We start from the raw sequence: 22,586 nt of genomic DNA, 5'->3' as shown, positions 1-22,586 counted from the left end.
TCAAGGGGCCCGAGTTCAATCCCTCATCAGGGAACTAGATCCCGCATGCTGCAACCAAGACCCAACACAGGCAAATGAATAAATTAAAAAAAAATAATATATATATATATATAAAGTAAAACCTGCCAATTGTAAACCATGTATAGCTTAATGTGTGTTTTTTCTCATAGTAGGCTCTTCCTTTTAAACTGAGGTGAAATTCTCATAACATTCAGCTCACTGTTCCTCACATGTGCCTCGCGTGGGCCTGTATAGTGTGTTCACAGTGTTGTGCCTCCACTCCAGTTTCAAAACTTTCATCACACTGGGAAGACTCCCTGTACCCACTGAAGCTCACACTCATTCCCCGATGCCTCCTCTCTCCATCCCCTGGCAACCACAAATCTGCTTTCTGCCCTTCTGGACGCACCTATTCTGGATGTTTCCTACAAAAGGAAACATTATATGACCTTTTGTGTCTGGCTTCTTTCACTCAGCATAATGTTTTCAGGATTCACTCAAGCTTAGCATGTACCAGTGCTTCATTCCTTTCAATGGCTAGATAGAACATTCTCATAGTAGTTTTCATAATTTATCTATTTTAGATTTTTTTTTTTTAATTATAGGAACTGTCAAAACTATGCAAGTGTAGGCGTAAAATGAATCTCCACATGCCCGTCACCCAGATCCAACATTATCGAGTCATTGCCATCATCTCATCCACGGCCCACTCTCACCACCCCCATATTCACAGCAAATTCAGGCATCATAGTGTTTGGTCTGCACACCTGTCAGTAACGATGTGTAGTATGAAGAGGCTCCTGGAGGTTCATACCACAGCACTGGGTGAGAATCACTGATCAAGCCAGTTTTACTCCCACACACCAGGCAGCATCTGTCTCTGAGTCTGTTTTAAGAGGCTCCTCAGTGACTGATTCGAAGCCAGGTTCAGGAACCAGAGGATGAATATTTATTGGTTATTAGGTCTCCTTGATCATCTGGCTCTTAGCAGATTTGTTTGCTCATGGCTTTTTTTTTGTTGTTGCCATCCCAGTTAAGTTGAAACAGGGCAGAGGAAGAGCTCCAGCAGCCCTGCGAGAGCCTGGAAGAGGGCTTCAGCAGTGATCGGCTTAGCAAGGTCAAGGCATTCTTGTAGGAGCAGCGTGCAGGGCTGAACATGGGGTTCTAGTCCTACTCGGCACCTGGGTTTCCCACTTCACCCGCTGCGACTGCCTCTTCGTGAATCTTTACTGCGTTTGTAATGTCTCCATGTGCACAGCAGATGGCACCAGTGTTCCACCTCACTTCTCATTTCTTCCAGGATGCTGATCCTCTCCTGCCCTCCAGACAGATCTAGGACCTGGCAATCCTGCTCAGCAATGGTAGTTCCTGCGGAGACCCTCATTTGTCCTGCTCCTCTGTAGCTTCCCTGCAATAAAGTCAAGCCAATTTTGCTGGTGATACTGTCTCTTGCCTGGTCTTGTCACTTGCTTACATGCTGTGCTGCTCACATGTTGCTGTGAAGGAAATAACTACAGTGCTTCCTTGGGTTGGCGTTCTGACAGCTCCCAGGTCCAGTGGATCCTGAATCTTGGCTGTGTGAGCTTTTGCAGATCACTCACCCTCTCTGGGCCTCACTTTTCCTCATCTATAAGTGAAGGTGTTGGGTTTGGTTGGTGATCCTCTTTCTTTTCACTACTTTCTTAGACTCCATATGTTGAAAAACTTGTCTGTCAAGTGAATGCATTTAAGGGATGTAAAATTGTATGGTAATGGGAATAATGATGGGAAGATGTGCTTGTATATCAGAATAATGGGAAGAGAGAGACTGTCTGGGGTAGAGTCCAAGCTCCACATCTCCCAGCTGGGCCACGTAATTTCTTGGTGTCCACAGGCATAAAATGTGGTAACAGCATCTCTTGCAAATGGTGGTTGTGGGGATTAAATGAGATGACTCATGTAAATCACTTAGAGAGTGCTTGCCAGTTAGAAATCACTCAGTGAACATTCTCTATTCACGTACATTTTTTTGATGTGTATTTAATTAATCAAATATCTATAGAGATGGCAATTAGAATCCCAGTCAACCTAAAAGTTAGTGCCTCACAGAGTTGATTCAGTTATATCAAAACAAAGGGAATGTTTTCGTTTGTATAGCTTTATTTACTTTTTTAAAAATACTTTAAGGCAGCAGCTCTCAAACTGTTTTATCTCAGGACCCTTTTACACGCTTGAACATTTCTGAGTGTCTCAAAGAGTTTATGGTTATGTGGGTTATTCCATGGTAGAAATTAAAACAGGAATGTTTGAAACAGAAGAATATATAAGCACATCTCCCATGGGCCACTGGGGCGAGATGAGGTCATCGCACAGCATTTAGATCCTGGAAACTTCACTGCATGATTGTAAGAGAAAGGGGAAAAAAGGCATCTTGTGGGAGCAGTTTTGACCTGGCATTCCTACTGAAAGGTCTTGGGAACCACATCACTGCTTTGATCAGTGACCTGAGATGAGACCTGGCTCTGCCTTCGGCCACCTGTGATCTTGGAGCAGTCACTCCATCTGTCCCAGAAGTAGTTTCCTCATCTGTACAGCGCACAGTATCTGCACCCCCGGGGCCTTAAGTAAAACTCTCCCAGCTCTAAACTGTGTGCTAGTGTAATTCTGGCCCATTATGATAGTATTAAAACAAGTCTCATCCAATTCTGCCTTTGTGGTCCCTCAGGGGCACAGGGCCTCTCCCAGCCTTCCCGGTATCTAGGTGTCTTGGCCACAAGATGGTGCTATTCTTTGGCTTTGACCATCCACAGAGATGTTGAAGACCGTTTCTGTGGACTCTGGGAGTACAAACTTGAGTTTTTCCATTTTCACAGTTTCCCAGGAGACCTGGTTGATGCTGGCTGGCCCACTGGGAACGCCCAAGGATGGAGACACTGTTGCCTCTTGGGGCAAGTGGTCCTTGGAGGAGTTCCTTTGCTTTGATTCTTCTCCACCCTACCACTCCCTGCTGGAATCCAGGTTTCCAGCTGAGGCCCTAGGTTTTGGTCTTTAATGCCCCAAGCAGCAGGAGCCAATGAGATCCCACAGCAGGATGTGTGTGTGTGTTGTGGGGGGAGCAAATGTGTCCACTTGTCACCCCGGTGCTTGCCCCAGTGCCTGACCCCAGCCCACCTGCCCAGCTTTCCCAGCCCTCTCTGCAGCCAGCTGCATCTCCCAGCTGCCTTGCTTTTGTTCACACTGCCTCAAGATGGAATGATCTCGCCCGCCTCCCCACCACCGCCTGTCTCCACGTACAAATTCCTTTCCCTCCCTTGCATACCACAGCCTCCAGGAAACCTCCACAGCTGGAAGTAATTTATATCTCCTCTTGGCCCTCCCAGCATTTATCCTCCTAGCTTCAGGGCTGAGGCAAAGCTTTTCATCCACGTGTCTTTCCTGTCCTCAAGATCAGGCCACACATCTGTTCCCTCAGTGCAGAAAGCAGGCACAGTGGGGATATTTGATTGGATGTGTAATGGCTGCTATTTGGGGGCTTTTTATTGTGCATCCTGCCCTTATGTTTATGTCAGTCTTTTTTTTTTTTTTTTTTATCTTTTAATTGAAGGATAATTGCTTTACAGAATTTTGTTGTTTTCTGTCAAACATTAGCATGAATCAGTCACAGATGTACATAGGTCCCCTCCCTTTTGAACCTCCCACCCATCTCCCGTCCCATCCCACCCCAGAGCCCCTGTTTGTTTCCTGAGACATACAGCAAATTCCCATTGGCTATCTATTTTGCATAAGGTAATGTGATTTTCCATGTTACTCTCTCCAAACACCTCGCCGTCCCCTCCCCTCCCCTCTCCCCATGTTCATAGACTGTTCTCTGTATCTCCACTGCTGCCCCATAAATACATTAATCTGTACCATCTTTCTAGATTCCATATATATGTGTTAGTTTACAATTTTTATCCTTCTCTTTCCGACTTAATTCACTCTGTAGGATAGGCTCTAGGTTCGTCCACCTCATTAGAACTGACTCAAATGCATTCCTTTTTATGGCTGAGTAATATTCCATTGTGTATATATCCCACACCATCTTTATCGATTCATCTGTCAATGGACATCTAGGTTGCTTCCATGTTCTAGCTATTGTAAATAGTACTACAATAAACATTGGGGTACATGTGTCTTTTTCAATTTTGGTTTCCTCAGGGTATATGCCTAGGAGTGGGATTGCTGGGTCACATGGTGGTTTTATTCCTAGTTTTTTAAGGAATCTCCATACCGTCTTCCATAGTGGCTGTATCAATTTACATTCGCACCAATGGTGCAAGAATGTCCCCTTTTCTCCACACCCTCTCCAGCATTTATTGTTTGTAGACTTTTTGATGATGGCCATTCTGACTGGTGTGAGGTGATATTTCATTGTAGTTTTGATTTGCATTTCTCTAATAATATGACATTCATTTGTATCTGGTCCCTGTAAGACAGTGGACCAGGACAGACTCAGACATGGTAGATGTGTAGGAGGCATCCTTTGAGTTAACCTTACAGAGGCAGAAATTACCTGGTCCAATCCTTTTAGCAGGTTTATATTTTTGTAAAAGGTCCCTGTGTGAATACAGAAGTCTGGAGCCCCTCTTGGGGCTCACTATTCCAGGCTCCCGTCACCTTTGCCTCTGTCCACCTTCCCCCCGTGTCCTCCATGGCCAAAGCCTTACCTTTTCCAGGGCTGACATCCCCAGGGCTGGAGAGAAGCCGCACAAGCCCTGTGGTGCTGGAGGCAGAGCCCGGGCAGGGTCCAGTGCTGGACTTGGGAGAGGGTAGCAGAGGGTCCACAGAGGGAGCCCCTCGACCCTGAGCAAGCTTGAGCAAGTCATCTCCTATCCATGTCTCCTGCTAAACACAGGTTTTCGACTTTTTTTTTTTAACAACTTTAATGAGGTATAACTTCATTTGATAAATGGCACACAACTTAAGCCTATATATAATATTAAAGGATATACAGACACACTCATGAAACTATCACCACAATCAAGAGAGTGATGTTCATCACCTGGGAAACTCTCATCAGACCCCTTAGTAATCCTCCCATCCCTCCCTCCACCCCCAAGTAACCACCAATCTGCTTTCTGCCGCTATCAATCTGTTTTCAGTTCCTAGACTTTTCTATAAATACAGTCATACAGAATAGACTCATTTCTGTCTGGCTTTTCCCACTCACCACAGTGACTTTGAAATTCACTCATGTTATTGAGGTCTCAGTAGTTTATTTCTTCCTATCACTGAGTAGTATGCCATTGTATGGCCATACCACAAAGTATTATTCATTCAACATTGATGGACACTGGACTTGTTTCCAGTTTTTTAAACTACTCTCTGGTGCCGGTCCGGTTCCACAGTGGCTCCACAGGGCACAGGAGTGTGCCAAACCAAGGCAGATGCCAAACCAAGGCAGAAGCCAAACCAAGGCAGCTTAACATAGTTTTACCTACCCAGCTCCCTCCTAGAGCCCAGAGGTATTGAGCCACACTCAGGACTTGAGCAGATCTGGGTGCAAATTCTACATCCACTACCTACTAACTGCATGGCCTTGAGGGAAAAGTAATGGATTCTTTTGTGCAACTCACTTCCTCATCTGTAGAACACGGATCATGATATATCTACCTCAGCTGGCTATTGTGAGATTATACAAGGTGGCTTACGTAAGACTCTGAGACTGAAATAGGAGTGTCTAATGCTTGATAGTGGCATTCCACAAATCAAGTCTTTTGAACAAAAAGTTTCACCATTATACAATTTGAAGTTTGAAAACTAGAATTTGCAGATCTACAGGTCTGGGTCCTTTCAACCCTGCAGACTATGAGAAGGAAAAATGGACCCTCAAGCATGGCACTGAGTGGGAGGAGAGCGGTGGTTGTTCAGGTCACAGCCCTCTCCGTGGCATTCTCCTTTAATTAGGGATGGTCTCTTCAAAAACACAAGCCTGTAATTTCTGGGGAGTGTCCCACAGAGCTGCTTTTAGGTTTCCATGTCTTTAGGGGCTGTGGTCACTTAGTTTAAGTGGATGAGAGAGCTTGGGGAGCCTATCTGCTCCCCAGGAAGGGATAGGTCTACAGATCTCAGACTGCCAGTCAGAACTTTGAAAGAGAATATCAAAGCCTCTGGAAACAAGGATGCCATCCCTCACTGGTCTGCTCATCCTGGGCTCCTAGCATCCTAGTCCTTTTAGGACTAAAAATCCCCAGGCAGCTAGAAGCCAGCTGGATCTTAGATGAGAATGCAGGCTCTGTAGACAAACAGATGGGTTCAGTGCCAGCCTGGCTGTTGCCTGGTGGCATGAGCTTGGGAGGTTGCTTAACTGTCCTCAGGATCTCAGTTTTCTCATCTGTAAAATAATAACTATGCCTTTTTCTCACAGTGAAATGAGATGATGCAGGCACACGGTGGGTGCTCAGCCTGACTACTGTTATCATCATTGCAGGGCTTTGGGGAAGAAGACCTGGCTGGTTGTCCAGTCCAATGTCCACACACACCCACCCTGCCTCCCCCCGACAGTGGGGCCCCAAGTCTTGGCCTGCACACCAGCCCTGAGAGAGAGGTCTACAAGCAACTGGCTCAACTCCAGACAGCTCTGGGAGGCGGGGAAATTCTGGTGTTGAGCCCACACACACCTCCCCAGCACTTCTCATAATGGAGGCTAGATATATCATGACACTCAGGCATCAGTCCAGCCCCTCCCCATGGTGGTGCCTCAGAGGCAGAACACACTCCCTTACCCATTCCTACTCCCATCCCTGGCCCACCCCCTCAGCTCTTCCTCGGGGACACAGCTGGAGTCATCAGACCACCTGGTCACCAGCCTCCTTGTTAATGCCGCCCCTCCCTTTTTTTTTAGCTGTACCTCAGGGCAGGTAGGATCTTAGTTCCCTGACAAGGAATTGAACCTGTGCCCCCTACAGGGGAAGCATGGAGTCTTAACCACTGAACTTCCAGGGAAGTCCTCGTTGATGCCCTTTTGATAGTGGAAGCTGAGAAAACACAAGAAGGCCAAGCAGCCCTGAGCCCCCACTGCTGCTAGGCCCACTCATACGGTTCCTGGCACCCGGCACATGTGCCACCCCACCCGACTTGACTTGATTCCCACCCCACTTCGCTTGACATTTTGGGGAGTGTGTTCCTGAATCCTATGGCTCCATAATAGGTCTGAGGCTACCTGGTCAGGCCGCCACCCATCTCAGACCTGACCCCTCCCCAGCTCCGTCACTGCCCCTCCCAGGGTCCAGTTTGGAAACCATCCTCCCTTAAGTGCCACTGACGGGTATCTAACTCCTTTTTTTCTTTTCTTCCTTCTGGTCTAAACAGAAGCTGTGGTTTCCTCTGTATTCCTGGTAATTAGAGAGGCCAGAAAAGCCACTGAGATGGTAGGAAGGGCTAGAGGGAGAGGTGGAAGGTTAGAGGCTGGGGGAGCAGCCCGGAACCTCTAAGAGCTTCAAGTGCCCTCCAGCGCTGTGAGACAAGCTCCCCAGACCCTTCCACCACCACCTCCTGCCTCTGCCTCCTCCTCACACCAAACTCCAGAGGTGGCAGAGGCCTTGAGGAATTCTAGAATGTTAGAACTGGACAGCTCTTTAGAAAGAAAAACTCCTACTGCCTCATAATGGAACTATGTAAGTTGTGATGGTGATACAGAATTAAAACCATCTTATTTATAAATCACTCCCTGCATTATAATCTCTACATGATGAAGAAAGTCTGTGTAACGTTTTGGTGTATTTCTTTCTACATCTTTTGGTGCTTATTTAAATATTTATGTGTATGCATGCTCAGTTGCCCAGTATGTCCAACCCTTTGCAACTGTAGCCCACCAGGCTCTTCAGTCCATGGGATTCTCCAAGCAAGAATAATGGAGTGGGTTTCCAAATCTCCCTCCAGTGGATCCTTCCAACACAGGGATCGAACCCACATCTGATGCATCTCCTGCATTGCAGGCAGATTCTTTACCACTGAGCTACCAGGGAAGCCCTATATATATATATATGAACATAAAAGGCAATATACTGTAGTGTTTCAAACTCAGGCTCTGCAATTAGACTGTGTGGGTTTAAATCCCAGCTCCATATCTACTGGCAAATTATTTAACCTACCTAGTTTATTTCTTTAACCCTCTCTAGTTTCAGTGCACAGGTTTCTCATTGCAGCTGCTTCTCTTGTTGCAGAGCATGGGCTCTGGGATGCCATGGGCTCAGTGGTTGCAGCTCCTGGGCCCTAGAGCACAGTCTCAGTAATTGCAGCGCACGGGCTTAGTTGCCCTGCAGCATGTGGGATCTTCCTGGATCAGGGATCAAGCCCATATCCCCTGCATCGGCAAGTGGATTCTTTACCCCTGAGCCACCAGGGCAGCCCTCAATAATCATTTTAATAATTTTATTGGTGCTGATGTTTTGTAACCTGCTTCTTTCACTAAGTAGTTTCCATGGACACATTTTCATCCTGGATGTATTATCTGTGGTTGCTTCTTCACTACAATGGCTGAGTTGGATAGTTGCAACAGAGATTGTCCACAAAGTCTAAAGTGTTTACTATCTTGCCCTTTGCAGAGAAATTGTATCAATCCATGGACTAGATCAGTAATTTCAAACTGTATTCTATGGAAACCCAAGGTTCCTACAGGTGCCTCAGGGGAAAGAGAAATAGATGGTGAGGTTCTAGGCCCCCAGCACCTTTCTATCAAGATTGATTCTCTTGGGACTTCCCTGGAGGTCCAGTGGTTAAGACTCCATGCTTACATTGCAGGAAGCATGGGTTCAATCCCTAGTTAGGGAACTAATTTCCCACATGCTATGATGAAACTAAAAAATAAAATAAAAAATGACTGATCCTCTTATTTGTTAAGATTAACCACCTCACACCAGTCAGATTGCCCATCATTAAAAAGTCTACAGGGGCTTCCCTGGTAGTCCAGTGGTTAAGACTCTGCATACCAATGCGGGGGACACAGGTTCAATCCTTGGTCCTGGAACTAGGAACTCACATGCCATGGGGCAACTGAGTCCATGCACCACAACTACTGAGCCTCTGCTCTAGAGCCTGCAAACCACAACTACTGAAGCCCTAGAGCCCATGCTCCACAAGAGAGCCCGCTGCAATGAGGAGCCTGCACACAGCAACTAGAGAGTAGCCCGTGTGCAGAAACAAAGATCCAGTGCAGCCATAAATAAATAAATGTTATTTTTAAAAAGTATACAAATGCTAGACAGAGTGTGGAGAAAATGGAACCCTCCTACACTGTTGGTGGGACTGTAAATTCATGTAGCTATGGAGAAAGTATAGAGGTTCCTCAAAAAATCAGAGTTGCCATATGGTTCAGCAATCCCACTCCTGAGCATATACCCAGACAAAACTATAATTCAAAAAGATACATGTTCCCTTATGTTCATAGCAGTATTATTCACAAGACATAGCCAAGACATATCCAAAAAAATGTCCATAGACAGATGAATGGATGAAGAAGATGTGGAATATATACACAACAGAAAATTACTCAGCCATAAAAAGGAATGAAATAATGCCATTTGCAGCAGCATAAATGAATCAGGAGATTATCATACTGAGCAAAATCAGAAAGAGAAAGACAAATACCATATGCTATCACTTACATGTGGAATCTAAAATGAACAATATATATGAATAAAATGAACTATCAAATGAACATATCTATGAAATAGAAACATAATCACAGATATATACAACAGATTTGTGGTTGCCAAGGATGAGGGTAGGTGCGGGAGTGAGGGATTGGGAGTTTGGGATTAGCAGATGCAAACCACTATACGTAGAAAAAACACAGGTAAACAACAAGGACTGACCGAATAGCACAGGGAAATACACTCAATATCTTGTAATAGCCTATAGTGGGAAGGAACCTGAAAAAGAATATATATCTATATAACTGAAGCACTTTGCTGTGCACTTGAAACTAACAAACATCGTAAATTAATTACATTTCAAACATATGCTATGCTGTGCTAAGTCACTTCAGTCGTGTCCGACTCTGTGTGACCCCATAGACGGCAGCCCACCAGGCTCCTCCGTCCATGGGATTTTCCAGGCAAGAGTTACTGGAGTGGGGTGCCATTGCCTTCTCCAACATAAATTGGCAAAAAACAGAAAGTGTTCTGTGTGACAGTAAAGGAGAAAGACACAGGAAGAAAACTATAAGTTTTTCTATACAACCACATATGGCAAAACATTAAGATTTGTTAAAGCCAGCAGGTACATACAAAGATGTTAACTTACTATTCTCTAAACTTTCTTTGTGTGCTTGTAATAGCTCATAAATTAAAAGAAAAAAGATGATATATAAACGTGGAGAACACTGCCAACAGTTCAACAGGATATACAATGAAAAATGAACATCCAGTTCATCTTAGATCTGTGGTTCTCTTTCTTGGGGGCACTGATTATCACCAATTTCATAAGCATCTTTCAGGAATAGTCTGCAAATGCAAGCTTTAAGATCCAAAAGAGTAACTCCACTGGGAACAATCATCCTTACATGCATGGACATCTGATCCCATTCCTCACATGGGAAGCAGCCTGAACACCAAGGTCTTCCACTTGGAGAGTCTACCTTGTGACTCTTTACTTTGGACATTGACTGGAAACCACTTTTCATTCTCTCTGTAGTGGACCCAAACCCATCCAGTGCATCTTTTCCAATTGGTGACTTTGTGGGCCTCTCTTGTTAACCAGAGTCAGCTTCTCTGGAGAATGACTGCTTATCTCTATGACATACCCTCCCAAGGACCCCTGGGGCTTCCCTGGTGGCCCAGTTGGTAAAGAATCTGCCTGCAGTGCAGGAGGCCACCTGCAATGCAGGAGATGCAGGTTCAATCCTTGGGTCAGAAGATCCCCTGGAGAAGGGCATGGCAACCCATTCCAGTATTCTTGCCTGGAGAATCCCATTGGCAGAGGAGTCTGGTGGGCTACAGTCCATGGGGGTCACAAGAGTTGAACACGACTTAGTGACAACTACCAAACCACCAAGGACCCCTAGAATGAAAATTTTGTATGCCAAGCAACCTGTATTTTAAGTCACCTGTGAAGCCTATATTTTAAGTCAGACCCTCCCAAATATATTCTCAAAACTTGGTAAGAATCATTCCAGCCATTTTACAGTGGGGTACACAAATAGACAAGAAGTCATAAACTTCATTTTTATATTATACAGATAAGTCCTTTACTGTTCTCTGATGCTGAACTTTAGGAAAAACAAAAGAGAAAAACATATAAAATGGGAACATACTTAGCACAGTATTCTGTACTTTGGCTTTTTTTTTTTGCATTTCACAGCATCTTACAATGATTCCACATTTCATATTAATCCACATAGTTTTGCCCTTCTATTTATAAAACAAATATTGGTTCAATTTTATTTGTGAATATACTGGGGGCTAAAATTGGTAATGATCTTATTCTTTCTAAAACAGTCTTAACTTGCTGAGTATAGGAGAATGACTTCATCTCCTTGCCTGAGATTTTTTTAGTTTTACCACTTAACATCCTGTGTCCTGGGAAACCCCTCAGTTCTGGGTGAACTGGGATGTTTGATCATCATATTTAAGTACCATAAAAATATAAGACAATTTTGAATAGGTATTGGTCCATTATAGCAATGTGAGCGGTAATCTTCATTTTTGCCCCCAGATTAAATTATCAACCAAACATTTTCCATAAGGAGGAAGGATTTTCCTAGCACTTTTGTCATTATCATTGGGAACTGCCTCATGTTGTTAGGGGGCTGCATAATATTCCATTGAATGACTTCACCATAATTTTATTAAACCCATTCCCTCCCAATGGTCATTTCATTTCTTTCCAGTGTTTTGCTGGAATAAACAAGCCTGCCATAAATGTCCTTATTTATCTGTTTATAAACTGGTAAATTCTTCACAATAATTTGTTTTGGAAATAAGGTTTTCCTGCTAAAAACAAAACTCCAAAAGCCACAGGATTAAAGACTCTTTCATCCTGGGTCTCCTGCGAGTCTCTTTTTCTTCAGGTGACTGGGCTGACGATGAGTTAAAAATGAGTGGGCAGCCAAGGCCCCAAGAAGGAAGCCCAGGCAAAGGGAAGGCTTCCTGGTGGGGCAGGACAGAGGAAAACAGCCCAGCACTGTGGTTCCCAGCTTGGAGCTGGTGTTTATCAAGGCGGGTGGGAGAGGAGCTGGCCAGACTTGGAGGGGTCCAGTGTTGGCTGGGAGAAGGGCCAGGAGACTGGAGCCATTCAGCCGTGTTCTAAAAAGAGCAGGGAGAGGAAGGAAAAACAAGCCCAGACACACACTGGGTGGCTGCCGGCTGGCCAGGGATCTTGGTACAACAAGCCAGGTGCCAGGCGTTGAGGCCAAGCCAGTGGGAACCCACCCCAGACTAGGTAGGTTGAGGTCAGTTCCACAACTGCTTCTTGGGTCTGTTAGGAATGGGTTTTTACAGAATATGGGATAATTCTGTACTTTTCCAGAAAGATGAGCTACCTGGGCCAGAAGGGTGCATTTCTAGCCATGTTGTATATGGGATCCATGTGTATTAATGCATCCTTTATCCCTCAAAGGAGGTCAGCATCATTGGCCATGGTGTTAGTGAAACACAAGAGCCAAAAGTCAAAAAAGTTTGGGAAATTCTAGGTCAGTCAAAATCAAGTAAATTCTCTAGTCTGGGAATTCACAGAGCCTTCAATATACTGATACCATAATTCGTGGATTTTCCAAAAGGAGAGATTGTGTTGTTTTCAAAACTTGGAGTCCTCAGAACACAACTCTACCCCCAAACATGGAATATATAATAACATCTTTGCTAAACTTTGATTGCTAATTTTAATCCATAGGATAAGGCAGAAGCCAATAAGCCGATCCTTAAACATCCAAAAACCTAGGAGAGAGAGGACTGTGGAGTCTGGCCAATATGAGATGCTGTCAGGTCCTACGTGAAAGCACAAGGGGCACTTTTCACCATGTAACATAATTGACTTTCATGAGCACAAGGGATTCCCTGGAATTCTGATTTGGGCATAGCCCCATGCAGATCACAACATTTGATTGAATATGGCAGAAGATCTCGGGTTTGCTCCAGCCTGCATCTCACTCCTATTGGTTCTAGAGACTCAGCAATACACTTAACCACAGTGCTTTCTGAGGACCTTTGTGTACCAGGGTGGGTGCACACAGCACCATGGGAGAGATGCCCTATGCTGGGTTCTGAGAAATGCTGAGATCACTTCATCCAATTAGCATCCCCACTGCATGGCTCTGTGTCTGTGACTCCACCTTTGCTGATGGATCCTTCAAGGTTCAAATGCAAAGCCATCTGGGGAGAACCACTGGCGGCCTCTCTGCCCTGAGATCTGAGTGGAAAGAGCCAGATTTGGTGCTGGTCAAGGATGAAATGCCCTGTACTAAACAGACTGTATTTGCAAATCTTTCCTATCCTTGAGTAACTAGGTAAGGCTGATACCTTGTATCAAGGGCCCCTTCCCCTAGAAAGAATTAGAAAATGAAATGCTAAGGTGTCAGAGAAAGTCTTAGTTTTCTCTGCCACTAATTTGCTGATTGATATTAGAAAGTCCTTTCCCCTCTCTGAACTTCATGTTCTCCCTCTGTGAAATGAGGTGGTCACACTATTTCCATTATTTTCTAACTTTTGACCAGAGGAAGACTTTGATCAAACAAAGTCTTAAACTTTATCCTGTATATTGGGTTGGCCTGAAAGTTCATTTGGATTTTTCCATAACATCTTATGGATATTGTGCTTTTAGGAGCAAAGAGGTTGCTGTGATTGAGTCAGAGCATGTGGAGTTCTTCTGTATGACTGCAAAATTATATTTCCTGACCCGAGTGGTAGTTACAACTGGCGGTTTCCTTGGAGAAGGAAATGGCAACCCACTCCAATATTCTTACTTGGAGAAGGAAATGGCAATCCACTCCAATATTCTTACCTGGGAAATCCCATGGACAGAGGAACCTGCAGGCTACAGTCCATGGTGTCATGAAAGAGTTGGACATGACTTAGAGACTAAACAAGCACTAACTCCAAAATAAAAGTGGCTTGGGAATTTCCTGGCAGTCCAATGGTTAGGGCTCTGTGCTTTCATTGCCAAGGACCTGGGTTCAATCCCTGGTTGGGGAACTAAGATCCCACAAGCCGAGCACCAAAATATCAAAAACAACAACAATAAGAAAATAAAAGTGGCTTAAATATGACAGGATAAAGCGTCTGCCTATAATGCAGGTAGACAAGGGTTCAATCCCTGAGTCGGGAAGATCCCCTGGAGAAGGAAATGGCAACCTACTCCAGTACTCTTGCCTGGAAAATCCCATAGATGGAGGAGCCTGGCAGGCTACAGTCCACGGGGTCGCAGAGTTGGACATGACTGAGTGACTTCACTTTAAATATGACAGAGGTTTATGTCTCCTTCGTATAAATGAAATCTGGAGATAAACAGTCCAGGAACTCAATATAATCAAGTTAAAACTAAATGATCATCATGGCTGACTCTTTGCAACCCCATGAACTGTAGCCTGCCAGGCTCCTCTGTCTATGGAATTCTCCAGACAAGAATATTGGAATGGGTTGTCATTCCCTTCTCCATGGGATCTTCCCAACCCAGGGATTGAATCCAGATCTCCTGCACTGCAGGCAGATTCTTTACCATCTGAGCCACAAACAGGCAGGTAAATGAAATGATCATCAATGACCCAAGATCCCTTCTCTATTTTTTCCCATCATCTTCAACATGAGACTTCCAAGTCCAAGGTAGCCGACTGAGCTTCAGCATCATGTCCACACTACAGCCAGTGAGAAAAGGGAAGAAGAGCATAGACCCTCACATAAAAAAAAACACCCAGAAGTAGCACTCACAACCGTTACTTATATCCCACTAACCAAAACTTCATTACATGGCCTTACCTAGCTACAAGGGAGGCTGGGAAATGTGGTGTTTAACCTGGGTGACCATGGACCCCCCCGCAACACCCACACCAACTGAAGTTTCCACAACAAAGAAGGAAGGGTAGATTTAGGGGACAATATCAGTGGACTCTGCCACAACATACTAATGAATTTTCCTTTCTGATGTGTTGAAAGTTACGGGTGACCAATATTGGTGTCTTCGTTGTTTTCCAGTCACAGTTTTAAATACAAATTTTTGAGGTATACAAAAGGAGATGAATATTAACAGTTTGTGGAACTGTGGAAGCTCCCACAGAACATGGCTTAAAAACCCCTGAACTAGAAACTCCCTAAGAGATTTTCCAGCACTGACATTCTAGAATTCTATGAAAGCCCTGCCCCGTTCCATGAGCGAACAGTGGGCTTTCTCTCTGGGGACTGTCAGGGGACTTCTTGTTACCTTCAGGACTGAGAATTGTACTGTTTGTTTCTTCTGAGTCAGCATAGCCCCAGCCAAATATCTTGAAAAGCTCTCTGTCATTCAGTAGCCTTCCCTCTTGGGCTGGTAGTTCCCTAGAGGAGGTGTAGTTTACTGAGGCATTGATAACTCAGTGTTTCAAAGCCAGGGCAGCTTCTTAGCAGGGAATGGCTCAGACTTTCCGTCAAGAGTTTCAGAGATCTTTAGAGTAGAGAGACCTATTTTTTGGTTCAGCTCTTTCATTATTTCAGAGAAGGAAGAACTGATCCAGAGAGGCTCAGAGATTTAGTGAACATCATCAGCATCTTGATAGCAGGGCTGGGTCACATACTAACTTGTCCTGATGCTTTCCATGAACTGTGATAGCTTGAATTTAATGTACACTTTCTATGTGCCAGGCTCTGAGCTAAGCACATTACTTGCTAATATAATATCCTCCTGCGCCAGAGGCTTTTAATCCATTCCAGAGACACAGGAGGGAAGGGATGAGGTCACGGGACTGAAAGACTTGGTATCTTAGAGAAGGTTCTAGAAAAACCCAGGAGCCAAGTATTATTTCCTGACTCTGACCACATTTCTGAGAGGAATGTTGTGGGGTTTGGGACGGCTGCGCAGCCTGTTGCGAGGGTGGTGGGGCTGGAGCAATGAAAGGGGATCAACATAGCTGACCTGCCTCTGTGAGAGCATAACCCTGGAAAATTCCAAAGCTTCGAGCAGCCTAGTCTGGGCAGAGCCACTATCGAAGAAAACAAAGTCCCTCCACCACCAGTCATTTAAAAGCTCTATAATCTTTACTTTATATCTCTAAGAGCATTATAAAGGATCTAGTTAATTAATCTAATTAACTAATCCATTCCTGTCCCCTTCAAATTCTCTCATCGTCTCTGCTCGACTGCTAGGAAAATACAAAACCCTGCACCTGGCCTTGTAAATTTTTGTCTCTTTCTTCCTATTAATGAAAAAAAGAATTTTTTTAGAACTTTTAACTTTGAAATAATCATAGATTCATAAGAAGCTGCAAGGTAGTAGCAAGAGTACTCAGAAGTCCCTGTACTCTCTACCCAGTTCCCCCAGTGGTTACTCCTCATGTAACACTTTCATGTTACATCTTCCCAGCTCATCTAACCCTTGCAACAACTCTATGAGATGACTCTTACAATGATCATTTTACACAGGAAGAAACTGAGTCTCGAGAAATGAAATACATTGCTCAAGATCTCCAGCAATTTGGTGCAGAATCAGGACTTTGATTCGGATTTTCTGACTGTAAAGTTGGCACATGCTCACATGAAGTCTTTTTCTCCCTCCAACTTCTCCCTGACCCTCCCCAGGAAAGAGGAAAAGTCCAGAACAGAGAGGCCCAGCCCCCAAAGAATGCAGTTCTTCACATGTCTCAGGAGTGGGAGGGCCAACTGCAGTTTGCTAAAAGTTGGAGGAGCCTCCCCTACATAGCTTGGCTGTAGAGTCATCAGAATTATGTGCATGACCCAGACAGTGGCCCCAGACGCTGTTTCAGTTCCTTTCCAAAGCTGGGACACGTTTTCTGCTCTCCTTCAGGCTGCTCTTTGCCCTCTCCCGGGACTTTCTTCCTCTCTCACCCTCCTGCTCCACTGTTCCTCTGAAACCACAGGGTGATTCTCCTCTGCCACGTAACAAATATCATCTCCTCTTGTCTTAAAGCTATGACTAGGGCTCACATTGTCTCAGAGATGTGAGAAGAGGTTAGCCACCCACTTGAGTAAACACAAGATCTCCTCAGAGCCAGAAATCTGACTTTTTCTCCTGAAAGTGACAGAGCCCCCAAGCCAAAGCAGCATACGCCCCAAAGGGACTTGACAGGCTCCTGTAAACAAAAAGGCCAGGAGCAGGGCTGTCTACCATGTAGGGATCGCAGGCTGCTGTGTGTCACAGATGTTTGCATCCAAACACGTTTATCTCACTCTGTAAAGCAACTCGTTCCTCTGGCAGCCTTCCTGGTGCCTCTCGCTCCTCTGCTGCTCCCCTTCTCATCTCATGCCTGCAATCTGAGAAGACAGGGACAAAGAGCAAAGGCTCCTTCCTATCACAAGTTTCCTCAGAAGCTTCCAGGCACAGACCTGCCTACAAGTTATTGACCAGCCCTGGGTCACATGCCCTCTCTCTTCATTGTAAGGAGGGTGCGTTGGCTGAACATGGACAGAGAGCTCCCCGAGTGAAACAGAAGGTCTTCAGATTAAGCAGAAGAGCAGATAAATAGCGATGGCTGCCCTGGGCTGGTTTAGGGACTCAGACCAATGTCCCAGGTTGGGACTCTGTCTCTCTCCTGTTGGGTTTATGTTCATTGGGCCTCCCAGTGTGAACTTGGAGAGGCTGTTTCTACTCTGGATCTCACATCCACTACTAGTCCAGCCCAGGAGGAAAACAGCCAGATCCTTTGCTTCAGACCAGCCTTCCACTTCATGCTCCTCCGTGAAACAGTCACTATTATCATGGAGCCTGGAATGCTAAGTAACTTAAGTAATTAAACCATTCCTGTCCCCATCAAATTCTCTCCTCTCCTCATTCCTACTGCCCTACTGCTAGGATTTAGACTAGTTTAATTAGCCTCTTTCTCTAAGCTGGACTGAGAATGCAGGAGAGGGTGTCATTACCCAAGAGGGAAATCAAGGCATGGTGCCCAAAGAATGGAGAATGGGTGCTGGTAGCCCCCCAAAACCCCAACAACTATCTACTGCTGATTCTTAGGCATCATCCTGTTCTGAGACTCTTAAAGCACTGAAGGTATGTCCAGCTTCCCCAAATATTTGATCAAAATTTCATATTTTAGATCAGTGGTTCTCAAAGTGTGGTCCCAGGGTTCTGGGGGTCCCTTTAAGGGTCCACAAGTTCCAAACTATATGCTCATAATACACTAAGATGTTATTTGCCTCTTTCACTATCATTCTCTCCCAAGGATCCAGTGGAGTTTTCTAGAGGGTACGTGATGTGTTGGCTCCAGATGTTGTTTTGCTCTAATACCTAATGGGGTGTGTGTATATTCTTGTTCTTTAAAAAGGTCTTAGTGTTCACTTCTAACACAGTGAATATTGACAAATATAACTAAATAAAACATTTATTCAAAGTCACAACAATTTTTTTTTTTTTTTGGCCATGCCACACATCTTATGGGATCTCAGTTCCCCAATTAGGGACTGAACCTGGGCCATGGCAGTGAGAGCCCAGAATCCTAACCACTAAGCCACCAGGAAACTCCCTCACAATAATTTTTAAGGCAGTAAATGGGTTCGAGACCAAAAGTTTGAGAATCATCCTTCATATTTTGGAGTGGCATATTCTGCTCCCCATCAGCTGTTTTAGATATTAGACTCACTTGAACATCTTAAGGAACAACAGGCACACTTATTAGTGTTAGGTAACAAATTTTAACCCATTCAAGACCATTATCAGTTTAATTTTATGTATCACAGTTTCAGCTGTAAGTATCAAAAACCAAATGAAAAAATAGCAATGCCTTAAATAACACAGAAATATGTTCTTCCCTCAAACAAACAAAATTTGGAGGCAAGTTATCAAGGACTGGAGTTCTGGCTTCTGTCAGGGCAGCCCGAGTGTGGGCTGGAAAAGAATTTCCAGACACACAGTATTTCAGAAGGGACTGAGTTTATTAAGAGCAGGGAGCAGAGATAATGAGGGTGCTGCAAATGCATCAGGCTGACCTCCTGACAGACCAGGGAGAGCCAACAGGATGCTGTTAGAACAGAGGGCTGGCTCAAGAGAGAGCTGAGGCTTTTTTCGTGGGTTGCACGCTCAGTTGCTTCAGTCCCCTCTGACTCTTTGTGACCCTATGGATTGTAGCCCACCAGGTTCCTCTGTCCACAGGGTTCTTCAGGCAAAAATACTGGAGTGGGTTGCCATGCCCTCCTCCAGGAGATCTTCCTGACCCAGGGATCGAACCCACATCTCTTATGTCTCCTGCATTGGCAGGCAGGTTCTTTACCACTAGTGCCACCTGGAAAGCCCTTTCATGGCTTAGCAGCCAATTTTTATAGTCTCAAGACATAGAAAATCCCTGCTGGAAGGGTGGCACTAGGTGATTTGTTAGGGCACTATAGGGTAAGTACCGAGGTAGGCATTTTGGCCCAATTTGGGGTCAGGAAGCTTGCTGGTGATGATCAAGGGGGCTTTTGGCAACAGTTACAAAGGGTTAGCTTCAGAGGCAACCTTGGCTGTGGTCTCCACCTGGGTGGCCCTGGTGCAAGGCCTTGCACCTCTCTCCTTGGGATAGGACTCCACAGCTTCATGATCATGCAAGACCTGGAGTCACCCTATTTTGCTGCTCTGCCACACTCCACATGGGCTTTAAATGTTGTGTTCCAAAGTGGCTGCTTAAGCTCCACCCACCCCAATTGCATTCTGTCAGCACGACATTTCCCCAAAGTTGCATATGACACTACTGGGTACATTGTTAGGCCAGAACTTAGTTACATAACCTCATCTATCTGCAAAGAACTTGAGGAAATTCAGTTTTTAAAAGTCTGTTCACCACACATTCAGTTAAAAATCAGTGTTTCTATTTCTGAGAAAGAGAAGTCTACAAAATATCAGGGATTAACTACCAAGTTAAGTTTTTTTTGTGTGTGTAGACTTTGGAATCAAGCTTCTCCTTTATTCTCTGTTGTTCAGTTGCTAAGTCGTGTCTGACTCTTTGTGACCCCATGGACCGCAGTACATTAGGCTTCCCTGTCCTTCATTATCTCCTGGAGTTTGCTCAAACTCATATCTATTGAGTCAGTGATGCCATTCAACCATTCATCCTCTGTCACCCCCTTTTCCTCCTGCCCTCAATCTTTCCCAGCTTCAGGATCTTTTCAAGTAAGTTGGCTCTTCGAACCAGGTGTCCAAAATATTGGAGCTTCAGCTTCAGCATCAGTCCTTCCAGTAAATATTCAGGGTTGATTTCCTTTAGGATTGACTGGCTTGATCTCCTTGCTGTCCAAGGGACTCTCAAGAGTTATTCTCCGTTTAACTGCAAAATATTCTGTGTTTCAAAATGAGCTGTTTAAAAACTGTGCCCATTTTCAACTATATCTATAAATTGATATTCTCTCAATATTATGGTGTAAAAAATATATTATTCAATGAATTGGCTGTGAGGCTGATTGAAGTCTATGATTGAAACCTAAATCCCAGTTTTAAGTTTTTGTGATCATCAGTGCCTGCTCTTCATGTTGACTGGCTTTCACAAACAGATAAGACAATGTTTGTTTAGCTATTTATTTATTTTGGCCAAGACACTGAGAAGGTTGCAGATCTTAGTTCTTTGACCAGGGATTGAACCTGGGTCCTTGGCAGTGAAAGTCCAGAGTCCTAACTACTGGACCTCTAGGAAATTCCCAAAACAATGTTTAAAATCAGAAAATAAATTTACACTGATAAAACGCTACCGTTATGTGTTAATATATTTAAAGTCTGTGTATAATTTCATTTGGAATTGGGGATGTACTATTAAAGAACTGATAGCAATGATTTTCTGAAGGTCCTAGGCCAACAGATGTGTTTTGTTTGGTGACTACTTTGTTCATAGCATTTTAAATTTGAATATCTTTTATAGACCAGATACTCTCCAGTTCAGTAAGGCTCCATCCCTCCCTCTTGTGTTAAACTGGGCTATTTAACCAAATCTTCACATATGCCTGGAGGCATCTGAAATTTCTAACAGATCATACAGAAAGGGAAAGGTTTTGTTTAAAGTCCAATAAGCATTTGTTGAACTTGAGAAAAACCAAGAAAGTAGCCGAGCAGTCTGCAGAGAATAATCACTAAAGTGTGAATTAAGTACAAGTTGCATAAAAGATGATGGCATATGTTGAGGTCAGATGTTGGAGAGTCTTGAAGGAGAGCTGAGAAGTCTGCCTTAACTACATGGGAGATGGGAAACCACTGGATGATAGATACATTTTAAAGGGTCTAGGATTGTTATGGAGGTACTGGGACATGCCTCTTTAAACCAAGGGTAAAACGATCTATTCTGGAGATGAGATAGGGCACGTTAGAGCAAGGCACATAGAAATGGCCTCTCGCTTTTTTGTTCAGTTTCTAAATTGTGTCTGACTCTTTGCAACCCCCTGGACTGCAGCATGCCAAGCTTCCCTTTCCTTTACCATCTCCTGGAGTCTGCTCAAATTCCCCTCCATTGAGTCAGTGATGAACTTTTCCCCCTATTTGACATGAAGTGATGGGACTGGCCTGGGGTTAGTGTTAATAGAGACAAGGGCTGGGTGTGTCTACCAAGGGAATTTGCAAAAGTCTTTTAGGAAAAAAAAAGGATCAGATCCATCCTAGCCTCCTGGCTGTTCTTAATGGTCATTAGTATTCCAATGAACACTCATAGAAAAGAATTTGATTGATTTCTTGAGTGTTCCAAGCATACCTGCATGGGTCATTCAACCCAGGGGCCATAAATTGAATGACCAGGGTTCCAAAGTTGAGTTTTCTGGGTCCAAAGGGAGACTGAGAGCAAGGGTCACAGATAATCAACAAGAAGGTTACACTCCAAAATAAATAAAATAAAATAAACAAAAGATAGTTATACTCCAGGAAGGCTAGGCAAGCTAGGCAGTTGTTTCTGGGTCTGGTGAATGCATGGAGTGGACAAGAAGCAGTGAAATGTTCCAGTTACTGTGCTAAGGATCTTAATTGCTTTATGGGGATAGATACCTTTACCCCTAACCCACAGAGAAGACTGAGGCAGAAAGGTTAAAACAATTCTTTGGATGGATTCCTATTGATGGATTCCCATTGATGGGTTAGTTAAAAAGTCACGTAGTGACATTTTACATTATCTCCCTGCAGAGGAATAGGAAAGTGTGGTATCTTTATTCTAGCACTTGCAGTGAGGTAAGGGAAGCCGTGGGCTGGTACCTTTTGTCCCTCTGCCTTCACTGACACTTTCCCCATTTTATTGCACCCAAGTTTCCCCCTGGCCCATCCCTCTCTCCACTCTCAGCCCCCGTGTGGGGAGGGAAGACTCTGCTTCAGGATAAGAACACCCCCCCACCGCCCCCCCACCTAGGCACTCAGAGGATTGCATCTCCTGGTCCCAGAGGCAGCAGTTGTTCTGAAATGCAGGCAGTTTGGGGAGGAAGAGTCAGGATTTGAGTGGACAGGAGACCTGGGAGAAAATGGTCAGGCTCCTTCCAAAATGTGCCAATACGCCACTG

The 22,586-nt window shown here is 44.5% G+C and overlaps 1 protein-coding gene across 4 annotated transcripts in view; it reads left to right on the top strand.

The window, feature by feature from the left end:
* Window positions 1-22,586, top strand: part of ATOX1 (antioxidant 1 copper chaperone) — a 50,730-nt gene that overhangs the window by 13,988 nt on the left and 14,156 nt on the right. For 2 of the 4 annotated variants that reach the window (XR_002181153.2, XM_019965278.2), the window contains one exon: window positions 1,301-1,440. The exons of 1 other annotated variant lie outside the window; for it this stretch is intronic. The gene's annotated coding sequence lies outside the window, so the exon portion shown is untranslated. Of the gene's footprint in view, window positions 1-1,300; window positions 1,441-6,448; window positions 7,684-22,586 lie in introns of those variants that run through there. One more of the 4 variants, XM_070793880.1, reaches the window with a different exon arrangement.

Source organism: Bos indicus, chromosome 7, assembly GCF_029378745.1.
Source record: "Bos indicus isolate NIAB-ARS_2022 breed Sahiwal x Tharparkar chromosome 7, NIAB-ARS_B.indTharparkar_mat_pri_1.0, whole genome shotgun sequence".
In the NCBI taxonomy this organism is placed as follows: Eukaryota; Metazoa; Chordata; class Mammalia; order Artiodactyla; family Bovidae; genus Bos; species Bos indicus.
This window is presented reverse-complemented; position numbering and strand designations above follow the sequence as displayed.